Raw genomic sequence first — 11,324 nt, forward strand, 5'->3', positions numbered from 1 at the left:
TTTTATCACAATAAAAGCTGTATAAAATCATGAGCCCATCTGCAAGAGATGGAGGGGTGGGAAGGAGAGATTCTTAGGGACTCAATTAGGAATGGCCTTCTTCATGTGGTCTCTGTGTACAATGGGATATTCCTCAGCCACTAGAAACGACAAATACCCACCATTTGCTTCGATGTGGAGGGACCTGGAGGGTATTATGCTGAGTGAAATAAGTCAATCGGAGAAGGACAAACAGTGTATGTTCTCACTCATTTGGGGAATATGAATAATAGTGAAAGGGAATAAAGGGAAAGGGGAGAAAATGAGTGAAAATATCAGAGAGGGAGACAGAACATGAGAGACTCATAACTCTGGGAAACGAACTGGGTGGTGGAAGGGGAGGAGGGTGGGGGGTGGGGGTGACTGGGTGACGGGCACTGAGGGCGGCACTTGATGGGAGGAGCAGTGGGTGTTATGCTATATGGTGGCAAATTGAACACCAATAAAAAAATTTTTTTAAAAGAAAAAAAAAAAGCAATGGCCTTCATCTTCTCCTTCCCACCTTCGGAACATTCTTAAGTACTTTGATGGCGACCATAAGTCACGTTGACAATCCCCAGAAGGACGAAGCTCATTCATTGACGTCCCCCTGCTGCCCGCCTGTCTCTCCCTCGCTCCACCGGCACTGGCTTGTGTTCTTGAGTGCTCGTCCCTGGAGGCGGAAGAGATACCATCAGACCCATTTTTCAGACAACAAAATGAAGGCTCTAAGAAACCAGACGAATCACTCAAGATCGCCAGCTGGGCAGGAAAGGCCTGCAGGGGACGTCAGAAGCCCCCCTGCCCCGCTTTCATCCTAGAGGCTGGGGTCGCTGGCCTGTGGCCCCCACCCCCCATCCCTGCTATCCACCCCCCAACAGGTGGCTTCAAGCAGCTGGAGCCTGTGCCTATTGGAGCCACTGCGACAGCAAGGCGGTGGCCACAGGTCTGTGGTGTGTGCCGGGCTGACCGCCACACCGGGCAGCGGGGCTGAGCGGGCCGGGCCGCTGCACCCGGAACGGAAGCCCTCTCCGGATCTCATCACCCGGAGGACTCGCAGGCCTTGGCCCCTGCCAGGCATGCCCACAGCTGGAAGGAGAGGTGGATCCTCCCCTCTCCTCTGAGGATCCCCACGAGGCCCCGGGGGCCGTCTGTGCCCACTGCTGTCCACTTGCCTGAGTGCGGCCTGTGAGCCCCGCAGAGCCCCCCGGGCCAGAGGGCGGCCGTGTCCGGGCGTGGGCGCTGCGACGCCAGCACGTGCTGACCTAACTCGCCAGCTGCCGCCCGACTCCTGCTCTGCCCTTTCGGGAGGCTCTTTTTTTGGGAAGCCGGGAGGATACAAAAATGTTCCATTTCCAGTGAGATCGGATTAGCCCTATTTATAAATCTGTTCTTTCCTTAGTTACCGCTTGTCGGTACTACAACCACAAATTACAGTTGTTTACAGTCAGTTTTATACTCCACGCGTGTTTATTACCTGAGATCTTAAGAGATTTCTGTGCTCGTGGAAGCGGCTTCTACACACGCAGACGCGCCGCGGTGGCTGCGGGCTGGGCCGCCGGGGACCCCAGGGTCTGCGGGCCGCCTTCAGGCCTCCCTCCTTCCCCAGCTGGGAGACGCCGAGCCTGGGTGGTCAGGAGCCGCCGACAGCAGGGCGGCCCCCTGCCGAGGACACTTGTTGGCCGGTCACCGGCCTCTTTCCCAAACTTGGCTCTTTCCCGGATGTTAGCAGCGACAACATCTCCCTCTTCCGCAGAAAAAGCAGGGCCTGCCCTTTTTTAAAAAACAGAAAACAAAAAGCCGAAAAAACCCCACCAACTGTCCTTTCCAACTCCTATCATCCCGGCTTGATCTGGGTGGGTTAATCCAGATCTTTCTGAAGGGACCTCTCACCATGTTCCATTTCTGTAGACATCGTTGGCAGAGTTATAGAGTTTTCCTCTCCTTCTTTTTTTAAGTTGCAAATGCTTAAAATTCTGTTGGCCTTTGAGCTCCCAAGGGGATCCCCATCTCCAGCCCCCATGTGCCGTTGCCATGGCGATCTCTCCTTCCCTTTAAAGTCTGGAATGCCACATTCCATAAGATTTGCACAGAAAGTTGCTTGATCATACGCAAAGGCCTGTCTGTCAGTCTCGAACATTCTGTATCAATAAACACACGCCGAGACCCTCTCTCTGCCTTGCTGTGAAACATCGAGCTTTGAGATTCATTTGGGAGACGAGGAAGGAGTCCAGGAAAATAGAGCCCCTGCCCGCGTAGAGCACGATTGTGTCCCGATTCCCGCCCGTGGCACGCTAGCATTTTAAACGGTTATTCCAAGAACAACAACATGCGTTACAGAGCAGTGGCAAAATTATACGTGTAGTTGAACCCAACCCCGGGCTCAAAGTATTGAATTTTACCCGGACGCTAAGGCCATTTAACATCTGAGATACTAAAGCACATTTAAATCCTCAAATAAATAAGTAACTTTAATTACACAAAGAACTACATTTCGAGGAAATTATGGTTATTTGCTACAGGAAAATAACCCCTAGGTCGTCTTTATGACTTAATGGTCAGTAATTTTTGAAGGCATATTCTCTTCCCTAAGCCTCTGTGTCCAAACATTTTCTGAGACAGGAATAGGACTAATTGCTCTCCAGTTAAAAAGAGTGCTCCCTATTTTGCGTTCCCTATTTCGGAGGGATGAAAATAAACAAAAGCTACAATGTTTCTTTGCACAGAGAAATTGCTTTGTCAGAAAAAAAGAACTTCTGCAATCAAAATAAAGCACCAGGAATAGAACCGATGTTTTGTCATAATGAAACAAAATTCCTCTGTATTGAATAATGATGGATTTTACGTTTGTTACTAAGCAGAGACTTTTTTTTTTTTTTTTTTTTAGATTTCAGGGGTCTGTCCTTCATTGTTTGCGACTGTGCTCACTGTGATATTAAACAGTGAGGTGTCAGCAGCTGATTAAAGGCGAGAAGGGAAGCCCCGCTAATTGCGCCGAGCCCTCGGCCGGCGTCCCCGCCGCACTGGACGTCAGCCGCACACCTGCAGTTTTACAAGCAGGAGCAGTGCTGAGGCCTAACCCGGGCAGCCCGCTCTTGTAATGAATCCAGGAAAACTACACAGACTCGTTTTCCCTCAAAGATAGAGGCAACATGGCAAGGCTTTCAGATGCGGATGGGGGTGGGGGCTGGGGCGTCCCCACAGGTGTGTCCACCGCCTTAAATCTGCTGGGAGCTCTTGCCTGATAAAAATGAAAAGGACCGTATTCCTGCTTCGGGGGAGCCCGCGCCAGGAAACTGCAAAGATCCAGTAGTGCCCGGGAGCCGGAGCCAGGGGAGCCGGCTTACTCGTGCCTGGACAAAGGGACGCCCGGTGTCCCCGCACCTAGGACTAGTTAAGGGCAAAGTCTCCGGGATGTGGTGACTTTGGGCTTCACCTCCAAACAGGGAGTGTCACCGGGCCTACCGTGTCACATCGGCTTCTGTGGTTAGCACTCCTGTCATGTTTTCTCCTTATAGGAGACACTTCCCGCGACAGGGCTCACTGAAGAAGCAACAGTCCCAAGCCTGATTTCGTATAAAGCCTTGGTCGTGTAATATCAATGGGCCAAATACGTTCATTTTAAAAAACTGTGGGCACGTGTTTTAGAAAAATGTTGTAGTCTGCAATGATTGTGTTTGTGTGTCCACGCGTAAGGAAGGACGCAGGTGTGAGAATTGTGCAAGCTCCAAAATTAGAGAAAAGGAATCATTCTCAATTCTAGAAGCATTTGGAAACAGAGAGCACTACTCCTGCTGCTAATTTAATGCAGGTTTTTTTTTTTTTAATGTCTTATACCTTTAAAAACTTACAGCTAGAAAATCTCTCTGTCCATCTCTTTTTGCTAGACAAATTCAGGGAAACCCAGAGGCTTGGGATAGATGTTTTCAACAAAAATATCACTGTGCTGTGTCAAGAAACGTGGCCCTAACAATGAGGAAAATAGAATGTAAATCCATCTCCTTTCTTCTCCTAGAAAATCCTTTCCGGAAAATACACTCACAATCCCCAATATTTCTAAGCAAAATGTGAAGTGTCAAGGGAGCCTTCAATAAAGCCAGAGATGAAAAGAAAAAAGCAAGATAACGAAAATAAAATTATGCCTAGGCTGACATCCGATGTGCCAATATTTTACTCAGAGGTTCATTTTCGTGCTTTCCTTCAAGGGTCTGGAGGACTCAGACGTGGCCCAGCGACAGCAGAAGAGAAAGCCGAGTGACTGGAATGGGATCTTTTCCTGCACAATTTAAAAGTATTTCTTATTTTGAATTAAATGTGAAGCTGTCTGGGAAGGCCTCGGGACCTTCCTCACGGTTAGGAAAGAAAAAAGATCACCTAAGCTTCAAGTTTTCGACCTGCAGCTTTCTAAGAGCTCATGTTAAGTGGAAATTAAAAAGCAATTTAGCAAAACGATTGCAGTGACGACCAAGCGGGCTGCGTTACGTTGATTAGAAGGGAAGGGATCGCCAGGAGAACACATTTTCAGTTTTGAAAAACGAGCTTTTAAAAGACATAAGTGGGATATCACTGGGGTCGAAAAGCTGGAAGTTGGTTTTAAAAACCCCGTCACGAGCAGCCGGGGCTATAGCTGCAAACACGCCCAGAACTCCGAAGGCCCGGCAGCCGCGACTCCCCCAGAAGCCGGGAGAGCCTGCTGCTCCCCGCTGCAAATACGCCTTTTATGGCACTTTCATTTTCCTAAGCAATTTGCTAGAGTTCATCAACAGAGAATATAGCTTCGTGGCTCCTTGTTGACGCTTTTTACTTAGCGTTACTTACTTTTCCTCCTCGCCTTTATTTGCAATTTGAGGAGCTCCGCTGAACTTTGGGTAACCCTCTAATGGCCAGGCTGCTGGGGTTCGGGGACCTGAACGTGCCTGGAGCCTACAGCCCAGGACTCCTGTCCCCAGGGCCTGGGGTGGGGGGCAGTCCCCCGCTTGCACACGAGTGTCGCCGGCGCCTGCCGGGCTTCTGCCCTCGTGGGACACAGGATGGTCAGTGAAGCGGAAGCAAAAGTGCCATTTACCTGTGCTGCGTGGAGCGTGCGCGGGGGAGGCAGAGTCAGGCCGTTGGCACAGACCGTGGACATCCCGCGGCAGGAATTTAGAGGGGAAGTTCGCCAGCAGCAGGGAGAGGTGACTGGGGCGCAGCGAGGCAGGGTCCCCTGGCTTCGGCCCGGCCTTGTCCCCGGACCGGGAGGAAGGAGCCTCGGAGCCCGGGCGTCTGCAGAGCCCCGGACGCAGCCGCACACGGGAGCAGCCGGGCGCTCAGAGGCTTCCTGCACGAGCGGAGCCGGAGGCCGAGAGGTGAGAGGGTCACCCGCTGTGCACCGGTTTTGTTTTTGCTTTGGAGAGAACTGGAGCCCCCGGGGTGTAGAGCCGTGGGGGGGGGGCGCTGAGACCTGCACCCCCCACCCGGGCCAACGCGGGTCGTCTCCAACTTTGTGGGAACAGAATCACTACCGCCCGCACTGCCTCTGGGGACACGTGCGTCCCGTGTATGTGGGAGCTGCTCCTTTGAGAGCCACCTTCTCAGCCAGCCAACAAGTTTCCTGTGTTTTCAGATCAGCTGGAAGGACTATTTCTTTTCAGGTTCTGGGTCCCTCTGAATCAGTTTGCAGACTTCAAACAGATCGGATTTCGGGCTGCAGCCTGAGGGAGGCTGGAAGGAGTACCAGGTGGCCCGGGACACCGCGACCTCCAGTGAGGGTCTCCTGGACGCCTGCCACCCCCACCCCCGGCCCCACCCTGGGGACGCGCACCCACCGGAGGAGAGAGACGGGATTGCCTCGCCGGCTTCTCACCAGCCCCCTGCACGACCTGTGGAAACAACCCGAGAGTGTCCATCCACGGGGGCATGGATGAGCAAAATGGTCCAGGCACGGAATGGGGCTCAGCCTTCAGCAGGAAGGACAGTTGCGCACAGGCTGTGACATGCATGAACATGGAGCACATTGTGCTCAGTGAAGTAAGCCGGTCACAAAAGGATGAAGATTATGGGATGCCACTTATTCTTGGGGCCTATGCTTGGGGCCAGATTCACAGAGATGGAGACTAGAGGAAGGGGGGGCACCAGGGGCTGGGGCGTTGGGGCGGGGGGGGGGCAGGCGGTCAGTGTTTCATGGGGACAGAGATTTTCCTTAGGAAGATGACAAAGTTCTGGAGACGAAGGGTGGTGACGGTTGCACAGCCACGTGAATGTACTTAATGCCGCTCAACCATACACTTCAAAAGGATGAAGATCATACCTTTTGTGTTATGTGTGTTTTACTACAATAAAAAAGAAACAATTATTTTATTTATATGCTGAAATTAAAAATTAGAGAGAAAAACATCAGGGCTCATACAGCACTCCACAAGGCCACAGGGCAGCCACCTGCGGCCCCGCCTGGAGAGGAAAACGCGACCAGAGGGAGGCAGAGAGCAAACAGATCCACAGAAAGACCAGCTCTGTCTCATTTGTGCGGCGGCAGCAGCCCGTCCTGTCTGGTCCTGGCCCTGTGCCCCCGAGCCAGGCCGGGGAAGAGGTGGCCGCAGCTGGGAGGAGGGCTGGACGACGGGGGCAGCCACCCACCTGCGCACGGGCCACTCAGAGCCTGGTGTCGGGGTCCCCGCAGGCCCCCACCCCGGGTACCACGTGAGGGGACCCAGCTGCCTGGGGCAGGGGCCACTCCCAGCTTGTGACGGAGCCACACACCCCCGGCTGAGCCCGAAGCAGTCCGACCTCTCTGCGCCATCTGAGGGAAGTCACCCAGTCCTGGACTCCAATCTCCACTAATTTTCACAAAAGGGGGATCTGAACGCGATCGTCTTAGAGATTCGTGCCAGCTCGGACACTCTGCGATTCCGGACATCCGAAATGAGGATCTACAGTCTGAAGTTTTTTTTTTAAGATTTTATTTGCTTATTCATGAGAGACACCCAGAGAGAGGCAGAGACACAGGCAGAGGGAGAAGCAGGCTCCCCGCAGGGAGCCTGACGTGGACTCGATCCCGGGACCCCGGGGTCACGCCCTGGGCTGAAAGTGGCGCTAAACCGCTGAGCCAACGGGGCTGCCCTGGAATTTTTTTTTAAACATCCAAAGCTCGTGTTATGTTTTCAGGCCAGAGGGGAAGAGCCCTGCTGTGGCACCTCGCTTGCTTGCAGGTGTGTGTGCGCAACGTGGGAGCAGAGAAGAACGAGGCACGCTCTTCCTGATGGAGGACACGCTGCCACTGTGCACAACCGTCCCCTGGTAACCTGCCCTCGAAGTTTCTCGTCTGCTGCGTGACCACCAGAGGGCAATGCGTGCAGCAGATTTGTCAGCACCCGCGGAGCCGGACGTGCCGTGTGTCTTTCCCGGAGCCTTTCAGGGCTTCTCTCTGGGGGCTCAGTGTCCCCGCCGCTTCTCCAAGGGGCTGAGAACGAGGGCCGAGGGTGAACAGCTGACCCTGTGCGGAGACAGCAGCTTGCAGCCCCCACGTAGGATCCACTCAGCAATGAAACTGGCCCTGAAACGCGTTAGGGTCCTGATCACGCTGCGAAGCCATCCAGGCGAGGACGCTCCCAGGCTTTACAGATCAAACGCCGGGCACCCAGGCTCGCGGGCTCTGGGTCTATGTGCTTCAAATCCTCGGGGGGCGGGGGCAGGCCAGGCGCCGGACTCTCAGGGCCCCCCGGCTCAGCACGCTGCCCGGTACCTGCATTCGTCCCAGCGTGAGCCACTGTCCCGGGGGGGGGCCGATTCCGTCACACACGGGAAACAGGGAAAGCGGTCTGGAAGGGGAGAGAAACTGAGAGGCTCCCGCCTTGAGCACGCTCCTGTCCTGTGCCCCGAACCTAACGGGACAGCCACTCCTCCGCTTGGGAACGTGTCCGGGTCCTGCTAATAGGCTATGATCTCCCGCCTTCAAGGCTGACACCTGCTCCCGGACGCCAGCTGCTCTGAAGGCCCTTATCAGTCTTTCTTCTGCTTACAGAAGGTCCCAGAGCTGAGGTCCCCCCAAAAGGCTATGTCTGTAGAAGCGGATGAACTGCTGGGCTAGGTGAGCAGCTACCCCTGCCGGGCACTGTCCTCAGCTTTGCACTTGTGAAGACACTTCTGTTTTCCGGTTGACTTATGTTATGATTTTGTCATGATCGACCTCCACGGCGGCTGACCTGTCTGCCTTAACTCTCTCTGTCCCTCACGCTTCCTATCCAAGAATGGTCTAAAAACCTTGGCGAGACGCAGGCGCCGTGGGTGAGCGTTCACGCTGCCCTGGATGGCCACATCCTCACATCACCCTTTTGTCACTGGTCAGCGACTGAGCAGGGCTGCCCTGGCATGAACCAGGGTGGGGAATGAGGCATCGCTGGGCCTAAGTCAGTTGTGTCATGGGTTTGTCTCAACCCAATGTGTAAATGTCTCCTGTTCATTTATTCATTAAACAAATATTTATTAAAAGCCTGAAGCATGCAAGGCCAAGTTTTGTTAAGCCCTAAAGGTGTTATAAGAATAAACCCTATAGGCTCTTGGCCTCAAGAGTGTCATCCAGAAGAAACAAGATTTGAATACAAATAAGCATACGAGAAGGTGGTTGCATGCCTTACGCTCGTGAAAAACACTTCTACTTGCTACTCATTTATTCATGTTAAATTCATGTATTCATGTCACCAACATGTATCCAGGACCTACTGCACGCCTGCCCCGTTATGGGCACTGGGGTGTTACGGATGAGAAAGGCAGACCTAGTGGGGAAGGGGAAGCCACCATACAACTGAAGACCTCCCCACTTTCATCTGGCCAAGAGAGTCATAGCGACCAGATTGTCCCTTCCACCCAAATAAAAAACAAGCAAAAACAGACCAAATAATGAAACATCCAGAATCAAGACACGGGCTCATGCAATGAAGAACCGTGATCCCTGTGGGCTTGTGGAGAAAGACATTGTGCCTCACAGCCCAGCCTACTGCCTTGGGTTTTCAGCACAGGGACAGGGGCCCAGGCCTGGCCCAGAGGACTGCCTGTGTTGGGAAGATACAGCTGAGTGTGGGCAGACCAAGGAACCCCATTTTGCAGAACAGAGAACCAGCTTAATTACCTGAGCGCACACCACAGATCCACAGAGGCTCAGTCTGAAGTATTAACCTGGTTTCTGATCAGCAGTTGTATGTGAGGAAAACAGAGCAGAGAAGAATCGCCTCAAAGGTCGCAGGGCCGGTGGTGGGCCTCAAACACGTCTGGGGACAGGTATTGTTCTGTTCCAGCCGGACAGGTGCAGCGCCAGCACCTGCCTCCATCACGGAGAGTAAATATCACTCTCCTGGATGAAACAAGGTGCTGGTCCCACTTAAATGCAGGACTCAAGAGGATCAAACCATTTTCAAGAAACTCAAGTGCAGCCCAGAACAAAGCTTGAGAACGTTAACAGTAACACAGGAATACCCAGCTCCCAACAAGAAGAAATGTATAAGACCTGGCGTTCGATCCAACATTACCAAGCAGGCAAAAACAAAAACAAAGACAAAAAAACCAGACAAATAGGACCCATAATGAGGAGAAAAACCAATACATTGAAATAGACCCAGAACCGATTCAGATATTAGAATTAACAGACCAAAAAAAAAAATTAAAATAGCATAACAATATTTCATACATTCAAAAAGTTAGGTAAAGTCTTCCTTTCTGCTGTAGGCTTGAGTGACTGGTGTCGAGATGGGCAAGTTCATGAAACCCGGGAAGGTGGTGCTGGTCCTGGCCGGACGCTACTCCGGACGCAAAGCAGTCAACGTGAAGAACATTGATGATGGCACCTCAGACCGTCCCTACAGCCATGCTCTAGTGGCCGGAATTGACCGCTATCCCCGAAAAGTGACAGCTGCCATGGGCAAGAAGAAAATCACCAAGAGGTCAAAGATCAAGTCTTTTGTGAAAGTTTTAACTACAATCACCTCATGCCCACGAGGTACTCTGTGGATATCCCTTTGGACAAAACTGTCATCAACAAGGATGTCTTCAGAGACCCTGCTCTTAAACGCGAGGCCTGATGAGAGGCCAAGGTCAAGTTCGAGGAGAGGTACAAGACCGGCAAGAATAAGTGGTTCTTCCAGAAGCTGCGGTTTTAGATTTTTCAGTCATTAAAAATAAAAAAATAAAATAAAATAAAATAAAATAAACAACCAAAAAGTCAGGTAAAGAAAGAGAAGATATTAGAATGTTTGAAGAAAAATGGAAATAATGGTAAAACAAAACAAAACAAAACAAAACAAAAAACTTGACCCCAGAAGGTCAACAGTTTAACCATGAGGAAAGTACATGAAGAAAATCACACCAAGTCACACCAGAGACAAGCTGCTCGAAGCCAGTGACAAAGAGGAAAATCTTAACAGAGGCCAGAGAAAGGCATTTTCTGTACAGAAGAATGAAGACAACATGAGAACAGATTTCTCACCAGAAGCAATGTGAGCGGGAGGGTGGGGCAGCCACACATTTAAATTACAAAAGCCAAAAAAGCCGGTCAACCTAAAATTCTAACCCAACTATGGTATCTTCCAAAAAACGAAGGTAAAAACAAAGACTTTTTTCTCCCCTGGTTAAACAAAAGGTGAAAGAATTTATCAACAGCAGACCCAAAACACAAGAAATATTCAAGAAAGTTCTCGAGAAGGAACATGATGCCCAGTGGACGTAGGTGATGAACCCAAAGGAGTGGAGGCACCAGGCCTTGTAGCCCCAAGAGTCAGCACACGAACATCTTTCTCATGAGGCAAATCTCTTTAAGGAATAATTGACTTGGGGATCCCTGGGGGGCTCAGCGGTTGAGCGCCTGCCTTCAGCCCAGGGCGTGATCCTGGAGACCTGGGATCGAGTCCCACATTGGGCTCCCTGCATGGAGCCTGCTTCTCCCTCTGCCTGTGCCTCTGCCTCCCTCCACCCCCCCCCCGTGTGTCTCTCATGAATAAATAAATAAAATCTTTAAAAAAAGGAAAAAGAAAAAGAAAAAATGGTCTGGAACTATAGCACCAGGCCCTGGGGTTTACACGGCGTGTAGGTCTGATGTCTGACCACATGGGGACAAAAGCGGGGGGCGGGGAGGCGGGCGGCTGCCCCTGCCAGGTTCTTAGACTCCACCTGGGCTGGCGTCACCGCCCGGGAAGGTGGGCTCTGAAGCCTCAGAGATGTGTGATTTGCCCCGAAGGCAACCACGAGCATAGCATAACAAGGAATTATAGCTAATGAGCCTTATAAGGGGATAAAATTGAATCATAAATAATCCAAAAACGGGAGAATAAAGAACAGCTGGGACC

General features: G+C 51.8%; 1 long non-coding RNA gene and 1 pseudogene across 1 annotated transcript; one reads left to right on the top strand and one right to left on the bottom strand.

Annotated features, from left to right (window-relative positions):
• Positions 1-407: 407 nt before the first annotated feature.
• On the bottom strand, positions 408-5,366 carry LOC129493736 (uncharacterized). The gene is made up of 3 exons (XR_008661200.1): positions 5,084-5,366; positions 1,496-1,791; positions 408-691 (listed from the first exon to the last, which is right to left on the bottom strand). It is a non-coding gene; the product is annotated as an uncharacterized LOC129493736 (long non-coding RNA).
• A 4,346-nt stretch (positions 5,367-9,712) lies between these two features.
• Positions 9,713-10,142, top strand: LOC129493921 (60S ribosomal protein L27-like; annotated as a pseudogene).
• Positions 10,143-11,324: the final 1,182 nt, after the last annotated feature.

Source organism: Nyctereutes procyonoides, unplaced genomic scaffold (assembly GCF_905146905.1).
Source record: "Nyctereutes procyonoides isolate TBG_1078 unplaced genomic scaffold, NYPRO_anot_genome, whole genome shotgun sequence".
NCBI classification, from domain to species: domain Eukaryota; kingdom Metazoa; phylum Chordata; class Mammalia; order Carnivora; family Canidae; genus Nyctereutes; species Nyctereutes procyonoides.